Source organism: Ambystoma mexicanum, chromosome 2p, assembly GCF_040938575.1.
Source record: "Ambystoma mexicanum isolate Mex_15411 chromosome 2p, UKY_AmexF1_1, whole genome shotgun sequence".
NCBI classification, from domain to species: domain Eukaryota; kingdom Metazoa; phylum Chordata; class Amphibia; order Caudata; family Ambystomatidae; genus Ambystoma; species Ambystoma mexicanum.
The window spans coordinates 928,471,948-928,495,633 of record NC_090923.1 but is presented as its reverse complement, the minus strand read 5'-3'; the positions used below and the strand labels follow the sequence as shown (position 1 = coordinate 928,495,633).

General features: G+C 47.6%; 1 protein-coding gene and 1 long non-coding RNA gene across 6 annotated transcripts in view; one reads left to right on the top strand and one right to left on the bottom strand.

Annotated features, from left to right (window-relative positions):
• The window catches only part of EXOC3L2 (exocyst complex component 3 like 2), a 543,403-nt gene extending 535,549 nt beyond the window's left edge, over window positions 1–7,854 (bottom strand). The window contains exon 1 of one of the 3 annotated variants that reach the window (XM_069644667.1): window positions 7,755–7,854. The gene's annotated coding sequence lies outside the window, so the exon portion shown is untranslated. Of the gene's footprint in view, window positions 1–591; window positions 765–7,754 lie in introns of those variants that run through there. The other 2 variants (XM_069644660.1, XM_069644663.1) reach the window with 2 other exon arrangements.
• Window positions 1–23,686, top strand: part of LOC138566924 (uncharacterized) — a 522,453-nt gene that overhangs the window by 75,323 nt on the left and 423,444 nt on the right. The window lies entirely within an intron of this gene.

Below are 23,686 nucleotides of genomic sequence, written 5' to 3'. Positions count from 1 at the left end.
CATGCAGGCATCACCAACAAACAATGCAAACACACCTGCAAGCTTCCATCCTTCCACAGCCCGCTTCCCATCATTGTAGCATCAAGGTCAGGAAGCTGGGCTCTTCATCCCATAAATGACTCTCGATGCTGAGATAAGATAACATTACACCACCGACTTTGCCTACTTCAACACATCCTCATTTGCACTTACTCTCCCCAACCTGTGGGCTGCCAGGCTGCCAACTAGACCTCGATCATTTACTCTAGAGCAGCCTGCCAAAACATCAACTCTCGAGGACCGGGAATCCATTTCACCAAGCCTGACGTCACTTCAATGGCTTCCAGGCAACAGCAAAGCCCCATGCATGACCCTCGTTCTCACTCACAAATGCATCCCAGAGAAGTCTTGTTTACGCCAGAGCAGCACCATACAGACTACTCAGCACGCGGAGTCCTGCTCTCACACCACGAGCAAACACGTCCACGTGCCTGAAAGGGCCACACTTGAGAGGAGGCAGGTGCTGTGCTGTCCATGGCTGAAACGCGGTGCCAATACCTATCCGCACAGAAGGTACGCCCCCTTGCCCTCAGGAAACCCTGCAAAGCTCACCTTTTTAGAATCCGCCACACACCTCGCTCCACTGGCTGAGAGCACCAAGTTCACAGATTCACACCACTCAAGTGTATTCATTCAGTGGGTACAGTCAAGGAAAGCCACAGCACTGTGGCGTGACATGAGAATCATGAAGCCATCGTGGGGACTGGGGCTGCTGGAATTCACCAGTTTCAGATATTTGGACCGCTGTGCCTTGTACATTCCAGACAAGTTTGTTCCAGCTGCTTCCAATCCCAGGGAAGTGTTTTAAATTGAATGTGCGTGTACGGCTGGGCTCCGGCCGTGGAGATCCATTTCTCGCCTGTTTACCCAGCAGGCCGGGGCGGCTGGGCTTTAAACCCTGACACAGCACTTGGCGTTTCCACCAAGCTGGCGCGTGTCCACGCAGATTAATCTGTAACGAGGCACCTCGGCGTCTCGAGGCAATTCTGCTGAGCACCGTGCGATCCGGCTATCTCGAGGTACCTCTGTAGACTGCAGGGCACGGTGAGGGCGAGGGTGTCTCCACGGGGCTGTAAAGGCTGGTGAACTCGGTGTGCGTGTGCAGCCTGGGATCTCTGAGGCGCTCCAAAGACCGCTGAACTCCGTGTGGGGTAGGATGTTTCTAGGGAGCTCGTAAGGATGGTGAACTCAGTGTTGGATGAGTACACATAGTTGAGCAATGTTATCTCTAAGGTGCTCCACTCACTGCTAAATGCAGTATGGGGGAAGTGTGTCTCTAAGCAGTACCAACGATTCCTGAAGACAGTGTGAGTGGGGGAGGGTATCTGTAAGGAGCGCTAAGGAATGCAGCAGGGGTATGCCCAAGAAGCTCCAAAGACTACTGACCTCAGAGTGGGGTAAGGCTATTTTAGGATAGGTTATATTAGAATCTGTACAGATTTCTGACCACACTGTGGGGCAGGGATATCACTAATGATCTATAAAGACTGTTGGACACAGTGTGGCCAAGGCTATCCCCAACGAATTGAAAAGGTTCCTGAGCTCAGTGTGAGATGTGAATATATCAAAGTGGCTCTTATGAGGGCTGAGCTCACTGCAGGATGAGGATAGATCAAAGGAGCTCTAAAGACTGAGACTGCTGAGCTCAGTGCGGGATGGGGATGTATCAAGGCATCTCTAAAGACTGCTGAGCTCAGTGCGGGATGAGGATAGATCAAAGCATCTCTAAAGACTGCGGAGCTCAGTGCGGGATAGGGATAGATCAAAGGAGCTCTAATGAATGCTGAGCTCAGTGCAGGATGGGGATGTATCAAGGCATCTCTAAAGACTGCTGAGCTCAGTGCGGGATGAGGATAGATCAAAGGAGCTCCAAAGACTGCTACGCTCAGTGCGGGATGGGGATAGATCAAAAAAGCTCTAGAGACTGCTGAGCTCAGCACGGGATGGGGATGTATCAAGGCATCTCTAAAGACTGCTGAGCGTAGTGTGGGATGAGGGTAGATCAAAGGAGCTCTAAAGACTGCTGAGCTCAGTGTGGTATGAGGATAGATAAAGGAGCTCCCAAGACTGCTACGCTCAGTGCAGGATGGGGCTAGATCAAAGGAGCTCTAAAGACTGCTGAGCTCAGTGTGGGATGGGGATAGATCAAAGGAGCTGTAAAGACTGCTGAGCTAGGTGTGGGATGGGGATAGATCAAAGGAGCTGTAAAGACTGCTGAGATAGGTGTGGGACAAGCATATATCAAAGTAGCTCTTTAGACTGTTGAGCTCAGTATGAAATTGGCTTATATCAAAGCATTTCTAAAGACTGCTGAGCGTAGTGTGGGATGAGGGTAGATCAAAGGAGCTCCCAAGACTGCTACGCTCAGTGCAGGATGGGGCTAGATCAAAGGAGCTCTAAAGACTGCTGAGCTCAGTGTGGGATGGGGATAAATCAAAGGAGCTCCAAAGACTGCTACGCTCATTGCGGGATGGGGATAGATCAAAGGAGCTGTAAAGACTGCTGAGCTAGGTGTGGGATGGGGATAGATCAAAGGAGCTGCAAAGACTGCTGAGATAGGTGTGGGACAAGCATATATCAAAGTAGCTCTTTAGACTGTTGAGCTCAGTATGAAATTAGCTTATATCAAAGCATTTCTAAAGACTGCTGAGCTCAGTGCGGGATGAGGATAGATGAAAGGAGCTCTAAAGACTGCTGAGCTAGGTGCGGAACAAGCATATATCAAAGTAGCACTTTAGACTGTTGAGCTCAGTACAGGATGAGGATAGATCAAAGGAGCTCTAAAGACTGCTGAGCTCATTGCGGGATGAGGATAGATCAAAGGAGCTCTAAAGACTGCTGAGCTCAGTGCGGGATGGGGATAGATCAAAGGAGCTCTAATGAATGCCGAGCTCAGTGCAGGATGGGGATAGATCAAAGGAGCTCTAAAGACTGCTGAGCACAGTGCGGGATGGGGATAGATCAAAGGAGCTCTAATGAATTCTGAGCTCAGTGCAGGATGGAGATAGATCAAAGGAGCTCTAAAGACTGCTGAGCTCAGTGCGGGATGGGGATATATCAAAGGAGCTCCAAAGACTGCTGAGCTCAGTGTGGGATGAGGGTAGATCAAAGGAGCTCCAAAGACTGCTGAGCTCAGTGCGGCATGAGGATAGATCAAAGGAGTCCTGAAAACGTCTGAGTTCATTGTGGGATGAGGACATAGCACAGGAGCTATATAGAGTGCTGAACAATGTAAGGAACCAGTGTTTCCCTAAGCAGCACTGAAGAGTGCTGAGCACTGTGTGGGTGAGGGCACCTTTAAGTAATTCTAAAGACTGCTGAGCAGTGGGGAGTGGGGGGGGTGAGAGTATAACTAATGGAGTTGCATGGACTGCTGTGTAGTACAGTGTGTGGTGTGGGAATCTCTAAGCAGCACTGAAGAAGACTGTGGAGCACCGGAAGGAAGAATGTAAGCTCTGATCTCTACAGTATGATGAGCACAGTTTGGATCCCGGTGGCCTCAGGGGAGGTCTGTAGACTGATGAGCACAGAGTGTGCCTATGGCAGCATCAGCAGGTTCCATAGAGTGCAGAGCAGGGTGTCTGATTAATGCATCTCCATGGAGCTCTACAGATGACGGCACGGGAGTAGGACCAGAGCATCTTTAAGCACTTCTAAAAACTCTCTGCAGCACCACGGTATACTGGACCCTGTCTTTATCCAGTCCCCTTGGTCAACTTTGTGTCACCGTCTTGTCCCGTCCCTGGTCTATGTAGCATGTAGCCCTGACGGTCCGATGCTCATTACCACTCCTTACCGTTCCCTCTAATGTAAAGGGCCTGATTGACGATTCACTCAAATAATGCAGTTTCAGGTGTGTTTCTGCTCGAAATACCTTGTTCCCTCAAATGAATACAACTAAAATAAAATGCAAATGGACTGCTGTGTGGGAGAATATCAACCCCACTGGGGTTCTACGGGAGGCAGAGAAGGATCTGGACTACAACACTCCTGGAGGGCTCTATAGCCTATAGAACACAAGTTGGGACCCGACCAGGGTATCACTTATTTGGGTTGCTAGTATAGCTTTATAGATCGAGGGGTGGTGGGAGGTCATTCACCTCAGGCTGTAACTTGTGAGGGGGTCATTGTTCCAAGTGATAAGGACCCCGCTCCCCCTTGAAGTCTATAAGGCTATTAGCAGAAAGCAGTAACAGCTATAAAGGTGTTGACGTTGTGGTGAAGGAAAACATGTTAGTGAGTAAAGCACATGAAATCTGTTAGTAAATTCAATGTGGTTTTATTTTTGCATTTTTTTTTTAAACTGGGCTGTCTTTACATGGTAAGCATTTCAGTGGTAAATTCGGTGGAACCGGATCAGTTTTAGCAGAGCTTGCAGTAGGTGTAATGTTTTAGTTTTTAGTTCGGTACATTAAATTGGGTTGCAGTTTCTTGTGGATATACATCTTTAAGGGAAAATTACATTGCTGTTTCTTGAATGCAGAGAAATGCTGTGTATTGCTTCTCTGGCAGCTTCTGAATTCCAAATCTATGGGAAGCAGTCAATACCAGTCGATATTGATGACATTTTGAATTTTCTGATTGGCTGAGAGGTGGTCAATAATGGTTCTATGTGATTTCCTCAAAAACAATTGGTCAAGGGAGATTTCACGTTTCTTATTGGGAAATTTGAATGCAAATGTAAGCCGGGGAGACCCCTTCACCACTCTTCCCACCCCAACCTTTTTTATTACCCAACCCCTCTCACCACATACATTTGCAGTGAAATTCATCCCAAAATATTCGATGAATTCTCTGTCGACCAATTCTGCTGCGGCAAAAATCTCCCTATCCCATCAATAATGACTTCCATGTGCTCATATTTCTTAAAGAAGAAAGTCAGCATGTTGATGAGAAACACTTTGCGTGAGAATAAAAACAGAGAGTGGAGCAATCCCTATGCAGGGTGCCTTACTAATGGGAAAAGCAATAATTGATATGGGAGGTGACGGGGGTGATCCGAGTGAGAACGTGGCTAGGGGATATCACAGAATGACAACATTAGCTATGAACAACACATGCTGATGAACTGAGTAGCTATGTGCTGTAGACTGCTGAGCAGCGCGTGGGACCAGAACTTCTCTAAGGAGGACTATATGATATGATATTTATAACACGCTTAATACCCAGTGGTTTCCAAGCGCGGGCCCGGGGATCGAACCTCTGTTGCTCTGTGTCGTCTTATTTCCAAGGCAAGCACATTGCCCCTGAGCAATCCTGCCGAGACTTATGAGCTCTCATTGAGGAAAGCGTATGGCTAAGGAGCTATTTGGACGGCTGACACAGGGAGCATATCTAGGAAGGTAAGAGAGAGTTAGCAGATATTTTGAAGGAGGCAGAGTGGCAGATAAATTAACAAATCAGAGTCGAAAGGGGAAGACAGACACTAAGGAAATTATGGAGGTAAGAAGCTGCTGATGAGATAGGAAAAGAAGGAGGAAACAAGGAGAACAGGGACAAGCAGAGGAGATACAGGGAAAGTATTGTTTGTGGTCAAAAGAGGGGCAGAAATTAGCAAAGCATGAAATGCAAGGAGGGAAGAGGTAACAGGTGGAGCGTTATCACAGGAGCTGCCTTGGTGGTGGGGCAGACAGCAGGATCTAATGTGGAAGCAAGGACAGCAGACAGGGTCAGACTGCAGCATAAAATTGTCTTGGGTACCAATGGAAAAGTGGGCCAAAGTTGCAAATGGCAATTCCTTTTTCTGACAGACCGTTTGAGTAGTGCCCAAGGGGGAGTTTTGTGATAAAACGTGATGTAAATTGTGTATTTTGACGAATATGTATTCAGTAACACTGGTCAAAACTACTAGCCACATGGTGAAGTAACTTTTCAACCTGGCCCCCAATAGCCAAAAAAGTGGCCCCCTTTGACAAAACAAACGTGCCCACGCCAGCATTTTCCGGTTCGGGCATTGCCCTGTTTCCATATTGGCCAGTCCCAGCCTGACAACAGATGTTAAACTAGAGAGGTGGAACAGAAACATGGAGGAGATCATGAAATGCTGAGGATGGAGGGCAGAAAGGTGAAAAGCAAGGGAGCATTCGGCTTGGCAGGAGAGTGGAGAGAACGACGCAAAGATTCTGGTTTTAAATTGGAATCTGGGTCTCCCAATGTGTGGCCAAGGAATGGAGCAAGACCTGACCTTATATCACGTTGGGTTCCCACAGCCCATTGCAGACATCACTACACCCTAGAGCAGGGGTCTGCAACCCGCAGCTCTCCAGATATTTTAGACTATGACTCCCATGATCCTTCACCATTGACTATACTGGCTGGGGATGATGGGAAATGTAGTTAAAGCACCTGGCTGTCCAAAAATTGCAGACATCTACCCTCAAGGCTGCCTGTCGCAAGGTGTAGTTTGCTGCCCCACATTGAGTTGCAGTAGCTTCATGGCATTATAAAGGACAGGTATTACTTTTACCAAACGAAATGGTACTCATCATATTGACTGCACACGGATGAAAGGCAAAGGGAGCTTTTCAAAAATCCAAGCATGTGCATACAGATTTATTAATTTATTTCATTGTTTTTTTTTATAACTCACCTAATACCGTACCTGAGTTCGGTTTCTAAGCGCAGATCCGGGATTCAGACCTCTGTTGCTCTGCGTGGTCTTGCTTCCAAGACCATTGTTTTGCCCCTGTGCTATCCTCCCAAAAATCTTCAGTGATCTACATATAAGTGCACCTGGCCCTATGCGTTGAACCCCTGTAATTGACATAATGTTTTCACTTCGGCCGCAACACAGTAACTGCTGAATAGGAGCATTCAAATCCTAATAATGCTGGCAAAGCTATTGTCCACTTTTGTCACCTTACATCACTTCCTAAACATTTGCCAGAAGGGAGCTCTAAATTATGATCTCTAATTCTTGGTATTTTCAGCTCATGCCATATTGTTTTGTTCTGGTACACATTACAAATGCAGCGCTACAAATGGCAGAGTGCAGTGTGATGTGAGCCTAAAAGCTTGGAATTATTGCTTATTTCACCCTTGACATGATACAAATTGAGATCCCAGTAAACCCCTCCATGGGTTGTACTACTGCAGTCACACCCCGAAAGAGTCTAGGTAATAAATCCACCTGCTTATAGTCATTAATCGACACAGGCCTGGAGCTTTTTTGTTTTGAAGAATGCGCACACCGTTTGCAGTTCCACAAAACCGGTTAAGATGTTTTATGTGCATCAAACAAAGAGGTATCGTGGATCAGTCAGCTTGAAAACAGAGCGCTCGAGTCAGCAATACTCGCTATCACAGACTCATATCTGTTCAACAATTAGAGGCACGTTTTGCCCTACCTGGGATTGGGACTTGTCTGTGTGACGAGTTGCCTTTTTTCTGGGCTACAAATTACAGACCACCAGTTGCTAAGAAATCAATAGGTTTATCAGCGCCCAGATACAAAAAGAAAGTGGTACATGCACACCCTAACATGCAAAAAGATACGGAGTAATACAAGGGGGCAAAGGGTGTACTTTTTTTTATGTACGGTAAGCCAGTCTCCTACCCCATGACATGCATACACCACTCAGCCGCTGCAGCCTAGCACATTTTCAGTGTAAACATGTACAGGTTGCCTTGTCCTCTCATTCCTGCCAGAGACTAGTGTCGGAGTGAGGCAGCCCGGGTAATACAGCTGCCGCTCGCCCCCCTCCCCCTTACCGTACCAGGAGGCAAGCACGAAGGCACCTCGCTCCATCCCCTCCTGCTGCGCTCTCGCTCTGCTTGACCAGCCGCCGTCGTCCGGCGGGCTGCACTCTACTTTTTGAGCGAGCGGAGGGGGAGCGAGGACCGGGGAGGTTTCCGGCAAGGAAACCCCTCCCTGCTCTAGACTGGGAGCCGGCTGCCCGGGCTTGAGCCGCGCTGAGCGCTCGGGTAGCAGTCGGTTTATTTAGACTGGCACCGAGTCATCGCCTTCCTGCCGCTTCCCTCCTCAGTCTGTCTGCGGCGGAGGCGGCTGGGGATGTTCGAGCCGTGCCCCCACGACTAAAACGTCTAAACTGTTACTGCTCCAATGTGAGGGTGTCACGGATCCTAAACACTGCGGCGGAGGCACACGGAAGCCCACCACCGACCTTTTGATAAACTCCGCCGCCTCTTTACCACAACTGGTTCAACAAAATATAGATTACGGTACCTCAATGGAGACGTGCCTACAACATAGCTTAGGCAGGGGTTAAGGTGCAGGTGAAACATTGCTGTTGCATTCCAAAGGGTAAAGGTTACAACCTCACTACGTGAGCCTTTAACTTATCACTGCTAGTAGCATGCGAGTAAGCGAGTTACCATGATGTTAGCACTCACTGTTTAGTAGATTTCGGGTCGTCGGGCGTGCCACTCCAATTTGTACTGATTTGCGGGCGTCCCCGTACCCGTGATACTGATGGAAAACCAGGCCGTACTCATTCGTTTCTTGCACAGCGCAGCGCAAACGTGCAGCCCACTCCGTAAAAATAAGGAGCGGCTCGGGCAGGAACCCAAACGCTGAGACCACCTCGCCCCAGTGGATTGGCAAATAGCAGCATTGAGCGTGTCGTTTGCAGTGAGATAGGGGCAGGGAAGGTATGGAGACTGGAGGTAGTTCATATGTGCCGTTCCTTAACATCGTATACACAACCCGAAAAATAACTAAGGGGGGTTGGACTGGAATGGAGAGGGGAGCTAGAGAATTCAAGGGGCCCACCTTGGCGGCTCTATGAACGAAATCTGAGATGAGCTGGAAAAAGTGCCCTATCAGCCTCCTGCCACTCAACCTCCCAAACACAAGAGCCTAACCTGGCCTCCTGCCTACCAACCTCCCCAACACGAGAGCCTAACCTGGCCTCCTGCCTCCCAACCTCCCCAACACAAGAGCCTAACCTGGCCTGCCTCCTAACCTCCCCAACACAAGAGCCTAACCTGGCCTCCTGCCTCCCAACCTCCCCAACACAAGAGCCTAACCTGGCCTCCTGCCTCCCAACCTCCCCAACACAAGAGCCTAACCTAGCCTCCTGCCTCCCAACCTCCCCAACACAAGAGCCTAACCTGGCCTCCTGCCTCCCAACCTCCCCAACACAAGAGCCTAACCTGGCCTCCTGCCTCCCAACCTCCCCAACACAAGAGCCTAACCTGGCCTGCCTCCCAACCTCCCCAACACAAGAGCCTAACCTGGCCTCCTGCCTCCCAACCTCCCCAACACAAGAGCCTAACCTGGCCTCCTGCCTCCCAACCTCCCACACACAATTGCCTAACCTGGCCTGCCTCCTAACCTCCCCAACACAAGAGCCTAACCTGGCCTCCTGCCTCCCAACCTCCCCAACACAAGAGCCTAACCTGGCCTCCTGCCTCCCAACCTCCCACACACAATTCCCTAACCTGGCCTCCTGCCTCCCAACCTCCCCAACACAAGAGCCTAACCTGGCCTGCCTCCTAACCTTCCCAACACTAGAGCCTAACCTGGCCGCCTGCCTCCCAACCTCCCCAACACAAGAGCCTAACCTGGCCTCCTGCCTCCCAACCTCCCCAACACAAGAGCCTAACCTAGCCTGCCTCCTAACCTCCCCAACACAAGAGCCTAACCTGGCCTGCCTCCCACCTCCCCAACACAAGAGCCTCACCTGGCCTCCTGCCTCCCAACCTTCCCAACACAAGAGCCTACCTTGGCCTCCTGCCTCCCAACCTCCCCAACACAAGAGCCTAGCCTGGCCTCCTGCCTCCCAACCTCCCCAACACAAGAGCATAACCTGGCCTCCTGCCTCCCAACCTCCCCAACACAAGAGCCTAACCTGGCCTGCCTCCTAACCTCCCCAACATAAGAGCCTAACCTGGCCTCCTGCCTCCCAACCTCCCACGCACAATTGCCTAACCTGGCCTGCCTCCTAACCTCCCCAACACAAGAGCCTAACCTGGCCTCCTGCCTCCCAATCTCCCCAACACATGAGCCTACCCTGGCCTCCTGCCTCCCAACCTCCCCAACACAAGAGCCTAAACTGGCCTGCCTCCCAACCTCCCCAACACTAGAGCCTAACCTGGCCTCCTGCCTCCCAACCTCCCCAACACAAGAGACTACCCTGGCCTCCTGCCTCCCAACATCCCCAACACAAGAGCCTACCCTGGCCTCCTGCCTCCCAACCTCCCCAACACAAGAGCCTAACCTGGCCTCCTACCTCCCAACCTCGCCAACATAAGAGCCTGCCCTGGCCTCCTGCCTCCCAACCTCCCCAACACAAGAGCCCAACCTGGTCTGCCTCCCAACCTCCCCAACACAAGAGCCTAACCTGGTCTCCTGCCTCCCAATCTCCCCTACACAAGAGCCTAACCTGGCCTCCTGCCTCCCAACCTCCCCAACACAAGAGCCTAACCTGGCTTCCTGGATCCCCATGCCACTCAAGAAAAGACCCATCTATGGAGTACTGCTCCTCCAAAATATTCCCATGCCCTACAAGAAGGTACTCATAACTGGTGTCCAACCTCCCCACCTCCAACGCAAAACCCATATCCGGTGCCCCACAGGCCCCAACATAAGTCCTATACATGGTATCTTGCCCCCACAACTCCATTTTACCAACCCCCAACCCTGGTTTCCTGTGTCCCAACCTCCATAACACAAGTATTATACCTGACATCCTTCCTCCCTACCAACCGCAACACAAGACCCATACCTAGTGTCCAGCCCTTTGACTTCCCACAACCCCAACCCATACCTGGTCTCCAGCCACTCCACTTCCACAACTCCTGACCCATACCTGGTGTCCAGCCACTCCACTCCCCACAACCCCTGACCCATACCTGATGTGAGCCCTTCCACCTCCCACAACCCCTGACCCATACCTGGTCTCCAGCCACTCCACTTCCCACACCCCCTGACCCATATCTGGTGTGAACCCCTCCACCTACTTCAACCCCTGACCCATACCTGGTGCCCAGCCCCTCCACTTCCCACAAGCCAAGACCCATACCTGGTATCCAGCCCCTCCACTTCCCACAGGCCAAGACCCATACCTGGTGTCCAGCCCCTCCACTTTTGACAACCCCTGACCCATACCTGGTGTCCAGCCCCTCCACCTCCCACAACCCAAGACCCATACTTGGTGTCCAGCACCTCCACTTCCCACAACCATTGACCCATACCTGATGTGAGCCCTCCAACTCCCACAACCCCTAACCCATACCTGGTGTCCAGCCCCCCCTCCAATACCCCCTGACCCATGCCTGGTGTGAGCCCCTCGACCTTTCGCAACCCCTAACCCATACCTGGTGTCCAGCCCCTCCACTTCCCACAAGCCCTTGACCCATGCCTGGTGTGAGCCCCTCGACCTACCTCAACCCCTGACCATATCTGGTGTCTGCTCCTCCACTTCCCACAAGCCAAGACCCATACCTGGTGTCCAGCCCCTCCACCTCCCACACCCCCTGACCCATACCTGGTGTCCAGCCCCATCACTTCCCACAAGCCAAGACCCATACCTGGTGTCCAGCCCCTCCACCTCCCACAACCCAAGACCCATGCCTGGTGACAAGCCCCTCCACCTCCCACAACCTAAAGCCCATACTTGGTGTCCAGCCCCTCCATCTCCCACAACCCAAGACCCATACCTGGTGTCACCCCCTCCGCCCACCACAACCCAAGACCCATACCTGTGTGAGACCCTCCACCTCCCACATCCCAAGACCCATACCCGTGTGAGCACCTCCACCTCCCACAACCCAAGACCCATACCTGGTGTCCAGCCCCTCCACCTCCCACAACCCAAGACCCATACTTGGTGTCCAGCACCTCCACTTCCCACAACCATTGACCCATACCTGATGTGAGCCCTCCAACTCCCACAACCCCAACCCATACCTGGTGTCCAGCCCCCCCTCCCACGCCCCCTGACCCATGCCTGGTGTGAGCCCCTCAATCTACCGCAACCCCTGACCCATACCTGGTGTCCAGCCCCTCCACTTCCCACAAGCCAAGACCCATACCTGGTGTCCAGCCCATCCACCTCCCACAACCCAAGACCAATACCTGGTGTCACCCCCTCCACATCCCACAACCCAAGAGCCATTACTGTGATTGTATTAGTATTTATTTGCATTTATTTAGCATTTTCGCCAAAGCTCTTTACTAGAATAAATTCACAGTACCAAAATGTATGCAGTGATGACATAGAGAAGATGAACAGCAACCAAGGAATGGAAGGCCATTGGCTAAAAAGAGCCGGAAATAGGTAAGATTTAAGCTCAGTAGGAAATAGATGGAGGGAAGGAGATGAGTCGATGGATAGGGGAAGTGAGTTTGAGTTTTTTTATTTTTTAGAACATTTGTAATGCGCTAAAAACCTCAAAGAGGCACCGAAGCACAGAAGTGTTTAGGTGCTAAAAGAATAAAATAACAAAAGTGGGAAGCATCACAAGGAGGTATGAAAACAGTAAGAAGAAATTGAGATTGTGAGCGGAAGGGGAACAAGAGGAAGAGTAGAAGGAGACAAGAGAGGAGAGATAAAGTAGAGTGAGACCATGGGTGCGTTTGTAAACAATAGAGAGAAAATGGAAAATAATACAAGAATCAAAGGGGAGAAAAGAGGTTCATAAGAGAGAGAAGAGGTGATATAAGTGCCTGGGGGTATACAGAAGACAAAGGGCAGAGTTATTAAACAAATGCAGAGAGGTAAAATGAGAAGCAGGAAGACCAGAGAGGGGAACAGAGCAGTAACCAATAGAAGAGAAAACCAGAGATATAATAAGAAGTTTGGTGGCCTGCAATGATGGAAATGAACAGACTCGACACATGTTAAAGAGGAAGATGTGATAGGTGTGAGCAGAGGCTGAGATGTGGGAAGAAAAATAAAGAGAAGAGTCAAAAGTATCCCTGACAAAAGTATTGCATCTTCACTTACCTTTTCTTTCTCAGTTTGTACGCTGAGGAAGAAAAGGTAATTGATGATTTGGGGGTAAAGGGAGAGCAGGCGAGAGCTGAGGGGCAGGGAGAATAGAGTTGGGAAAGAATAGGACCTCAATCTCTATGGGGTTTAGATGGAGATAGTGGGGGGACATTCAGTGTTGAATGGATGAGACAATGGAATGAAGGGAGTCACTAAATGATAGACAGTGGGATTTGGCAACAAAGAACATATACGCAGCCCCTATGTGCCCACTAATTAGACCAACATAGAGCTCTGCTCTATGGTTACCATGCAATAGAGTACTGCCTCCTGACATACAACCAGGGAACCACTATATGAACCCTCTGGGCCTCACAGAAGGAGTTTTTACCTTTACTGGAGAGGGGGTCGTTAAAAACAATCCATTTTGTCCTGAGGAAGGCGGAACAACATGGATAACACTGCCGAAACGTATAAGCCGCTTGTGATCTCTTTAGACACCCACACACTAGTGGCTGCCCAGTACTAGTGTATAAGTACTGTGCCCTACGTAGACCCCTGAACCAGAGAGTTGGCCCTTGTGGTGGGTTGATTAACAATAGCATGTTGTATCTAGTTAGATAGAGAGGATTCCTTGTATCTACTAAATTATTGAGAGGACTAGGTCTACAGAAAATCCTTCCTCTTTGTACTACTAAATTCTATTTATGTTTTGGTAATGGCTACACATTTTCATTTTCTTAATAGGTTTGAATGAAACTTCCCACACATTGGGACACTGTATTGGGCAATGTGAAACGAATTGTGTAAAACATGTGTTTTGTATATATAGATATGCGTTTCCAAAATAGATGCAGAATAATAATGTTGCATGATGCAAAGAAAAATGCTAACATGCTTTTGAAAGTGATTTATGTCACACGAAGATAAACACCCTAGATGGTGACTCTAATAGCTATAGGCATATACTTCTGAGCTCTCCTTGAATACTCCACAGCATTTAAGTAATAGGAAATTATTACTGGTTTAGATTAACTTTCCTGTCGGTACAGCCTTTAGTGTTGAATGCCATTAATTCCCCAATCCTGGATAGAGTAGTGGATGGTCCTGGATAGAGTAGGGTATGGCCCTTTTGTCCAAAATCCTTAAGAGCTATGCATCTGGTTTTGAAATCTCTAGTCCAGTTACACGAGCAGCTCACAAAAGAACAGAGACAACAAGGGATGATACTCACCTCAGTGAAACGCTTGTGTACTCAACTGCCACTCGATTTTCAACATAGGACACCAGTGAAGTTAGCACCAGAAAAGTTCTAGGATGGAAGGAGGGTAATATCTCTTTGTCCCTGTAAAACCTGACATTACATGACATTTCATGGGTAAATAAGAACGAATCCCTATTTTAAGTGGCGAATATTACTCTGCTCCCATTAAAGAGAACAATGAGCATGAAGATGACGACTCTCAGAGGACGCTCTAGCAACTAGAGAGCAATAGTGTCAAAGTAGTGACCTTAAAGAAAAAGAAGAACAAAGCGGGAGACAATCAAAAATCAAACAACAAAAAGGACATGGGACAAAGAAAACAAAAAGCCCCCGATCACACAGGCTAATAGTAATGACTGTCAATTTATAGAAACAGAGGAGTGCTTGTATTTAAGTAGCGATTCCTTCGGAGTCCCCCAATAAAAATTTAAAACAGAGAGGAAAAATGAGAAAGAACAGAACAAGCCAAGACAAGATGTCAATTTATTGACATTATGGGCTAAAATTCCTAAAAAGAAAATGTAAAAGCTCTGGAACACAGCCACACCTCAAGATGGAAAGATTTAGTCAGCATTATCAACATGTCGCCTTCTGATAGTAACATCATGATGAGAAGACCTTCAAACTCTGAAGTCAATCTGGCGGAAGCAAACACTAAAAAGATGAATACACAATGCGATGGCTTGCCCCAGGATTGAACATGGTCAGAGCTCAAAAAATTGGCTGCAGAACTTTTATACTAATTATGGAAGATATATTCGAGCAGCAAAGGAAGAGGATCAGTCAGTCAGCGGTGGTCGAGCCTCAGGTGGACTGGGATTGGATGGCAGGGTCAAATTGACTGATTACTACCAAGTTAAAACTACAAGAGGAGTCATCTTTCCTGGATGTTGTAGTTTTCCTTTGTATTATGTTGATGACAGTGTTTTTTTTTTTTAAACATGTTTTTATTTGCATTTCATAAACATAAACATTGGGACTTTTAACATCGTCCCTTCTCCTGTCCTCCCCCTTCGTTCCCCCCACCGGCAGTTACGTTCTTAGAGTTCCGATGGTGTACCCTTAGAGTTCTTGTCTCATCATGTAAGCATGTCCAAAATTTGTATTTGACAGTGTTTTGAAAGAAAGTTGCTTGGGAAGTAAAGAGTAGAGTTGAGCATAATCCTTCACCTCTGCGTCTTTAATAGAATTATGACTTTACGTTATGATAGTAGAGAAAGTCTGAATTCTGATCCATTTAGCCAACTTCCGCATCCTGGATGTGTTACATCTGGTGCCTAATCAATACTTGATTACTGTGATGCCGGAAATGCATCTGAGGGACAGGGCCTCTGAATCCTTGTCCTTTTTCTGTTTTTACCGTGTGTTCTGTCATGTTTTCTGCCCAGGAGTCCATGAGGGACTCCTGGCAGTGCAGCTCTCTTTTGGTTTGGTGAACAGACCCATGGGATACCCTTATGGCACCCATGGGTAGGGGTACAACCCTGTGCCCCTAGTGTATGTTTTTGGGCACCTGTGGGTGGCCCACAGAGCAGGGTATGGGCTGGTGGCAGCTCCATGCTGAATTTGACAGGTGCTCTGGGTGTCCTCCATTTTGGGATACCCAGGCCCTGCCATTGGAATCAGTTGATTCCTGATAGGAAACAAGATGGCCCCTGTGGCCTCTTGCTTTCTATTGCCTGTTATCTTGTTTTTCCCAAAGTCCTGGGAAGCCCTGACTCTGTCCCTTCCCCCTGACTGGCTGTTGGGTGGAAGTTCCATATATGGTGTTGTTGTGAAGGCCCAGCTAGACTGACTGGAGCCTTCCCAGTGACTGTATGTTGTGGGTACCTCCTGTGGGTGGGACCTCGGTGAATGGAGTGTGTGACCAATATACACTCCTTGTTGTGGTTGTCTGGTTTCTGGCATGAGAGACAAAGACTGAGACAGCCCTGCCCGAAACTGGCCTGAATGCAGTGTGTAGTGTTGAATGGCTGGGTACTTGTCCCAATCCACATTCCTTGTTGTGAGTGTCTGAAAGGGAGGAGTGTGGCCTGAATGCACTGTGTGCCTGATTGGCTGACTGACTGCATGAATGCCCTTCTGTGTGATTGGCTGCTGTGTGTGTGCCAGCAGTGTGGATGAGAGACAGAATAGTATATCTGGGGACCTCTCACCACTGGAAATTGTTCAGAAGCATTCAGAAGCTGAGTCTCCACTCAAGAGTAACTGGATTTGCTGATCCTCGACGTCCAGCTGGAAGAAGAAGACTTGCTGTGGCATTTGCTTCGACGGAACTGAAGGTTGTCGAAATCGTCGAGGACTGACCCGAGAGAGGACCTGGTAAGGCGCCCTCTTCCCGTGCTCCGAGGGACCATCGAGCACCGCTGAATCTTCGCCGAAGCTCCCTGGACGCCAGACCATCGAAAGGCTGCCGACCGGAGAAGGGGACTGCCGAGGAGACCGAAGTAAAGCACCCGGACATCGACGCTGTCGAAGTCCATTGCCGTCGACCAGGGTTCGCAGGTCTGTGCAACCGCTGGAGGCCCGTCGAAGTTGTGTTGCCCAGCCGGGGGAACCACTTGACGCCGAGCCGCCGACGACCGGAGCCGTCCGCTCCTTGCCTAAGAACATTTGACTCGAAGGACTCCCTCGTCCGCACCGTCGACCGCTTTTGCCCTGCCGGATAAAGTCGAGGACGACCAACGCGCAGAGGAGAATCCGCCGGTGGGTTTCCCGCCACCTCACGATCCCAAAGACTCGAGCGACTCGACGCCCTTGCTGGGCTCCCGTCTCTACAATCTTTGCGGTCCAGAACTATTGTCATCGAGGTGCCCCGCACACCTCCGCCTTGCAGGACGCCGACGCCCCGACGCCGACGAGCACCGCTCGGACGAAGCTGCCGCCTCTTCGACATCGTTCTACCTCGTTTGTCGACGGACGTTCGACGCCCCGTGCCTCCCGCTTGAAAGGGAAGGCATTCAAGAAGGGCCGTCGATTCCCCGTCGCCGAACCCCGAGGTCTTCGACGTTTCTCGACGCCTCTCGACGATCCGTGACTCCTGCTTTAAAGGGGGTCATTCAAGAAGGATCTGTCGACGCCTCTTCGAAGAACTCGACTCCACCAGGTACATTGGGGGGGTAAAAACATTGTAGGAGAGAATAAGACTGTTGAACAATATATGGACTGGGCTTGTGTTATATCTCTTTATTTTACAGGTTGCCCAGGTGGGGGGATCTCCACACAGAACTGTGTCCAGTGGTAGGGGCCAGTATTCTGCCTATTGTTTCAACCCTCTGTTATCTCTCCTCTCTCTATTTGCTGGTTTCCTGCTTATTGATCTGCGTGCCATTGCTACAGTATTGTGAATGCACTGTTATGAGGTCTAATATTAGTGGTACCACTTTAGAATTGTAGATATTTATCATTATTGGTTTTCCTGAGCACAAAGTGCGTTGTTGTGATAAGTGTACATAACCCTTGAATATTAATTATATAAAGACTGTGTTTTCAGTAATACAGTGTGTGGACATTCCTTTGTGGGGGCTTGGGGATACACTGTACTTAAGAACCAGCCTGCATCACCTCCTGAGAAGCTAGGCCTTGATTGCTCGTCCATAGCTACCGTATTAGAGAATCTTGGCTGGGGTCCTCTGTGCCTCTCCTCTACCATATAGAGAGCGGAAGTACAGACCCCCCCACCGGTCTTTACAATTACATTGGCAGGTATTGACCTGACTAAGTGTTATGATACCTAAAGAAGTGGCAAGTTACTCTTGAAAACGTGCCTGATCACACAAAGGATTTTAGATAACATGTCTCACCTACGAATAAACGCTTTAGATATGCAGCTACTAAGAGTGCATGAGAGGCAGGCCTCCTTTTCTGGGGATTGGTCATGAGACGCTATGCCAGAAAATACATCTTGGGAAAAGTTTCTCTAATAACAATGGTCAACGGCAAGTGAACCATGTTGTAAATAGACCAGGAAAATCTCAGTTTATCATCACCGATGACTGGTCTTGGTTACCAGGCAGACTGGGCCTACAGGTGGATGGCCTTACCTTGATGGTGGCGAATTGTTCAAATTGAGGCCATTGTCTTGGAACATGAAGGGACACAAGAAATGAATTCACAATACAGTGTTATGAGACTGGTTAGGTTTGCAAGAGATAATCACACTTCAGGAAATATGGCTTACCTGAAGTATCCATCTCTGGGGTTATACTCCATTTTGTATTTCACCTCTATAGGGTTTGAAAGGTCGACTGCGGGCGGGAATGGTGATTGCTGTGAATCAAACAGTACACGCACAAACGTTTATAAAAAAACATCACTAGAGATTACAGGAAAGCAATAGTATTGCAGTACAAAAATTGATTCCAGAGGGTTGCAAACATGTTAGTGGGTAATATTTTTGTTCAATAGGTTTTAAGTATGCAACCCATGCTCATCCGAAAGCTTTCTTAGTTATTTGAATGGAATAGTCTGTACACTGCCTGGCCAATAGTGTTCTGCTGTGGTTTCAATGCTAAATGGCCAACACACATCTTATTAGATGGGGTTAGCAATCCTCAGGTAGACAACATTGTTTCTGCAGTACTACTCCAAAGAAAAGCAATCCCAATCGCTAACATGGGCCGATTTCTTTGCAGATTGGGGGCTATTTACGTTAAACCGGCATAGAAAAACAATACACCAGGACAGTTCCCAAGAAAGGATTTCAAATCCGAGTCTACAATAGATTATATTTTTGTATCCCACAGCTACCTTGAACATCTAACTTTTCTTCACGTGAAGTGTACCCCTCAGAGTGATCATGCCTTTCTCTCAATGGAAAATAAAATAAATTGGTCCGGATCCTAGAACTTAAGTAAAACAGGTGCATTGGTTATGCACACAATGGGGACAAGGTTCAACTGGGCCCCAAAAAATGTAACAGCCCTCAAAAACTTCATTGACTCAGATGAGAAAAAAGTATACTTCTCCTCTATTCTCAAAACGGAAGAAAGTCCAAAAACAGGAACATTCCTGAGTGAGTTATGGAGGCTGATATCCACTTGTTCTGCCTTACATTAAAAAAGCAACACGTTTTCCACGAGAAAGCTAACATATAGTGAAATCCAGGCATTAATGAGATGAAGTTACTATAACAAAAGGAACTTAGGCACCAGATTGCTGATTTTACTAATCCATCACAATATAGAAATCAGCATTAAAAATGTACCAATATACAATACTGGTTAATCACTCACAGGCATACAGGCCGCCAGAACCTTAATGAGCAAATGATTAAACACATTGTAACTAAAGACTTTTACAGCTTCTGGAATTGTATTAATTCCAAAGAGGCACAGTCAGACCAGCTACAAATTATGCCTACCTCTGCACAAAATTGGTGTGATCATATTTCGCTTCATTTCGGCCTTTGCCCTATCCCCGGTTTAACACTTAATCAGTAGCCAACTAGCAGAGTCTAGACAAGATAGAATTACCGATCCAAGATGTTATAAACGCCAAAACTAAACTAAAAGAATCTAGGGCATGATGGATTGCCCAAAATAGTTTTTAAAGAACAGACTGAAATGGTGGGCAACAATAAACACAAGCAAAATTCCATCCTCCTGGCAAGATGCCATCATTATTCCAATCTATAAAAAGGTCCAAGAAATCACCCAGGATCATTTCGATTGATAGCCTTACTGGATGTCATTGGTAACCCTTTTGCATCCCTTCTTTTGTCCTTTCTGCAGGTGGGGGCTGTGGAAAATAAAGTCCAGAGTCGATAACAAGTGGGCTTTAGAAAAAACGGTTCCACATTTCCCAAGATCTTGATTTGAAATACTCTACATTAATCGACATGCATGAAACAGAGACTGCTTATTTTCTAGCATTTATACACACTCCGCAGCATTAGATACGGTATGTCGGCAATGTCTCTGGCACAAAATGGCCTCGAATAAATTAAACGTTTTGATGGCTTAAAATCATCATAGGACTACATGACCACACTAGGGTTAAATTTCCTTTAAATCTGATGAGCAGCCACACAAGACAAATCCCTACGTACCATGGACTTAAACAAGGCTACATACTAGTTCCTTTCTTATTTAACATCTATTTCTCAAACTCCCAGGAATATCTTCAAGGTGCCAATTTGATATCTCCTCAAATAGGTAATGATCATATACCATGCTGTCATATGCAGGTGACATCATATTGTTAAATCACACAGAGAGAATATTACAAACTACACTAAACACCTTGACAGCTTTTTCTAATGATTTACATTTGCAAATTAATTAAACTGCAATGGAAATTATGGAAATAAGCAATGAAAAAGCTAAATGGTGTTTTTCATGGAAGTGCAACAAGATTACTCTTGAATTGGTGCCTGAATGTAATTATCTCGGAGTTATATTTAATAAAATGACCATGGAGAGGAAAATACTTGATAATAGGCTTACAAGTGGTGAGATTTTAGCAACCTGATTAAGAATAACACATAGGAAATACAGGGATTTTTTCTCTTAAGCCTGTAATAATACTGTGCAAACAAAAATGTACTCCAGCGATCTTATACGGTTTAGAGACTACTACATTGAATATAAAGCCATTACCTAATTGGCTAGAAGTGAAAAACTGGCACCAGTGGTTGGGAATCACCGGCTCTCCCCTTAGCCTCATTAGATGTGAGATGGGTCTTGTATCACTATACACTTTTGCAAAAATCTAAAAGAGTTCATTCTTTTTAAAGACCAGAAACAATCACGGTAACAGAAAAGTTAAAATCAGGCCTAAACAATGGGAACATTGCCCAACTTGTTTGCTATAAGAAATCGATCTTAGTTTTTTTTAAACCAAATTTTATATGGAATCACTTTGACCCGGTATTGGTTCAACTCATGGCCATCAAAAGAAAATATCACTTATGGGACTAGGGCAAAAACGCACTGGCTATTGCTAATCTTACCGACTCCCAGGAATACTATAATTACCTACCTTTATATATGACCACACAACCATATGTTAACCTGTTTCCAGATAGGGCAGTACAGCCTCCATTTATCAAGTTCAGATTGAACTTGCAGGAAGCCATGGAGATCATGGGAACATGATGAAAGATAGACGCTTGCACCATTGCTGCTTGTGCAAAGAAAAGGTGTCATAGAGACAGTGAAATATCTATTCACGACATGTCCCAATCTCAAGGAACTGTGGCAAATGTGTCTATAAACTACAGAGCAACGGCACAGACGCATTTTGGGCTAGATTATGGGTCTGCAACCTTTGGCTCTCCAGATGTTTTGGTCTACAACTTCCAACACCCCTCGTCCTGGGAGTTATAGAACAAAACATCTGGAGTGCCACAGGTTGCCGAGCCATGTGGTGAATGCATGCATGGAGGTCAAGTGAGTTTAATTATATCAATTGTTCCAATTTGGAATGAAATTAAGGTAATTATATTTTATTAAACTTTGGTTAAATGACATGTCATGGTTATTTTGATATGTTTATTTTAATGTTAATGTTAAAGGACATTTGTACCGCGCACTACCACCACCCGAGAGGTCCCCTGGCGGCTCTGAAAGATGAGGGGAGGGTGAACTCGTGGGATGAAGCAGGAAAAGTGCAAGAGAGCAGTGATGTGCTGATGGCGGCTTCAGTCCGTTGGCTGAGCTTGGGGTGTTTTCGGCCGGTAGTCATTGTGTACTGTTGTGCATGCTTATGTGAGTTTTTTGTTTTGTTGTTGTAATGTAGTGAAGTTTGTGCGGTTTGTTGTGCTGTAGGTTTTTGGTTGTGTTTGGTTTGGAGTTTGGGAGGTGTATGCAGAGGGGGAAATTGTTAGTGGAGTTGGTTAGTTGGAATCTCTATCCTGTATTGAGGCGCTGGGCTTGCATAGTCTCCCCTGATGCGGCTCTGTCCTGATCTGGGCCCGTCTGGCATTAAAGTTCCCTTTCTCATCTATCCCCCACCTCAATCAGCCTCCCTCGTAGCCCCACCTGTCCTCCCTTCATACTCCTGTGGCCAGTGCACCTGCCAATGTCAACAACTCAGCTAGTGTGGTGATTGCCAATATCACGACAATTCCATAACACTGTGGTACCTGGTGGTAAATAAGGGGCGGGTGAAGATGTTGGATGGGAATTTGACTGGGGTATTTGACTCGGTCTCCATGTGTGTCGCCTGTGTTCCAGTCTGTCCGGTGTCGCCCGTCCAGGAGCCGTGGGAGCTTCCTTGTTGGTTCTGGGGCTGTCAGTGTCCTTTCCAGTTTAGTCATCCTTTTTTTTTTTTCTTCGTTGCTTCGGTTTTCAGTTTGAGTCTGTGGTGTTGAAGAGCCAGGTTTTTAGATATGTATTAGTTTGTTCGTTTCAGTTTTATTTCAGCTGATCTGCCATAAAAGCACATATAAAATACAACAGATTCATGAAAATGCAAACTTATTAAGATTTTCAAGTCCAATTCTGTCAAAAAAAGAGAAACATCTGTAGAGGAGGTCCCAGATATGACCTGCTCCCCTGCCCCCCATTGCGAGTTGCCAGTAAGGTACTCGCCGAAGTACGTGACGTATGAGGAGCAAATGAACCAACAGAGAGCTGCACTGGGACTCTGCCCCGTGTACATAAGGAGATCAATACCGGTTGAAGCATCCATAACGCGACAACCGTGGGCAGCACGGTACCCTATCAGACAGCCTAACCAGCCACTGATGCGAAGTGAGGAATACCTGCACATGGTCCACGAGGAGACCCCTAAAGCCTTGACCGAAGGCCAATAAAAATAAACCAAGGGCCCGAGCAGCCCCGAGAACAAACGGAATTAGCTACTGAAAGCACATATGCCAGTACTAGTAACTGCAAGGATAATGATAATGGATGCAGGGGAGAGACACTGTTAAAACGTAAGAGAATGGTGCCATGAGACAAGATGGAAGCAACCACCCTGTTGAATGTGTGTAAATAAGCTTCAAACGCAAGATGCTAAGAAATCGATACTGCCTACAATGCTTAGTAGAAGAACAGAGCAGCAAGCGCCAACCATATATCTACCTCAATACTGCACAATGTACACGTGCGACTCCATTTTGTGAAAGCATAAATGTACCCAGGTGGCCAAAGGCCTGACAGGCCGAGTTTAGAAACCCAGCTAAAACCAGAGAAGGAGCGGAATCGAAACTCAACAAAGAGAGGCTTATGGCGGGGAGATCGAGGTCAACCAGAGAAGGGGAGGTGAGCATGAGCTCACGAGACTCCAACTACAGAGAATACCAGCCTGCCCGTGAAGACCAAGATAAGAGAGGCCCATGCAGGTGGCCAAGCGCACTCAGAATTAAATGCACAAAAGGTTGGAAACAGAAGCAGATTCACGGTGGACCAGCACATGACCAGACAGGCGCGAAGATGTACCACCACCTGATGTCATCCAGAACCAGAGGGTGCCATAACTTTTCCTGATAAGAGACTACAGATCCGAGGCCATACCCAGCCAACTAATTGACACATAGCCC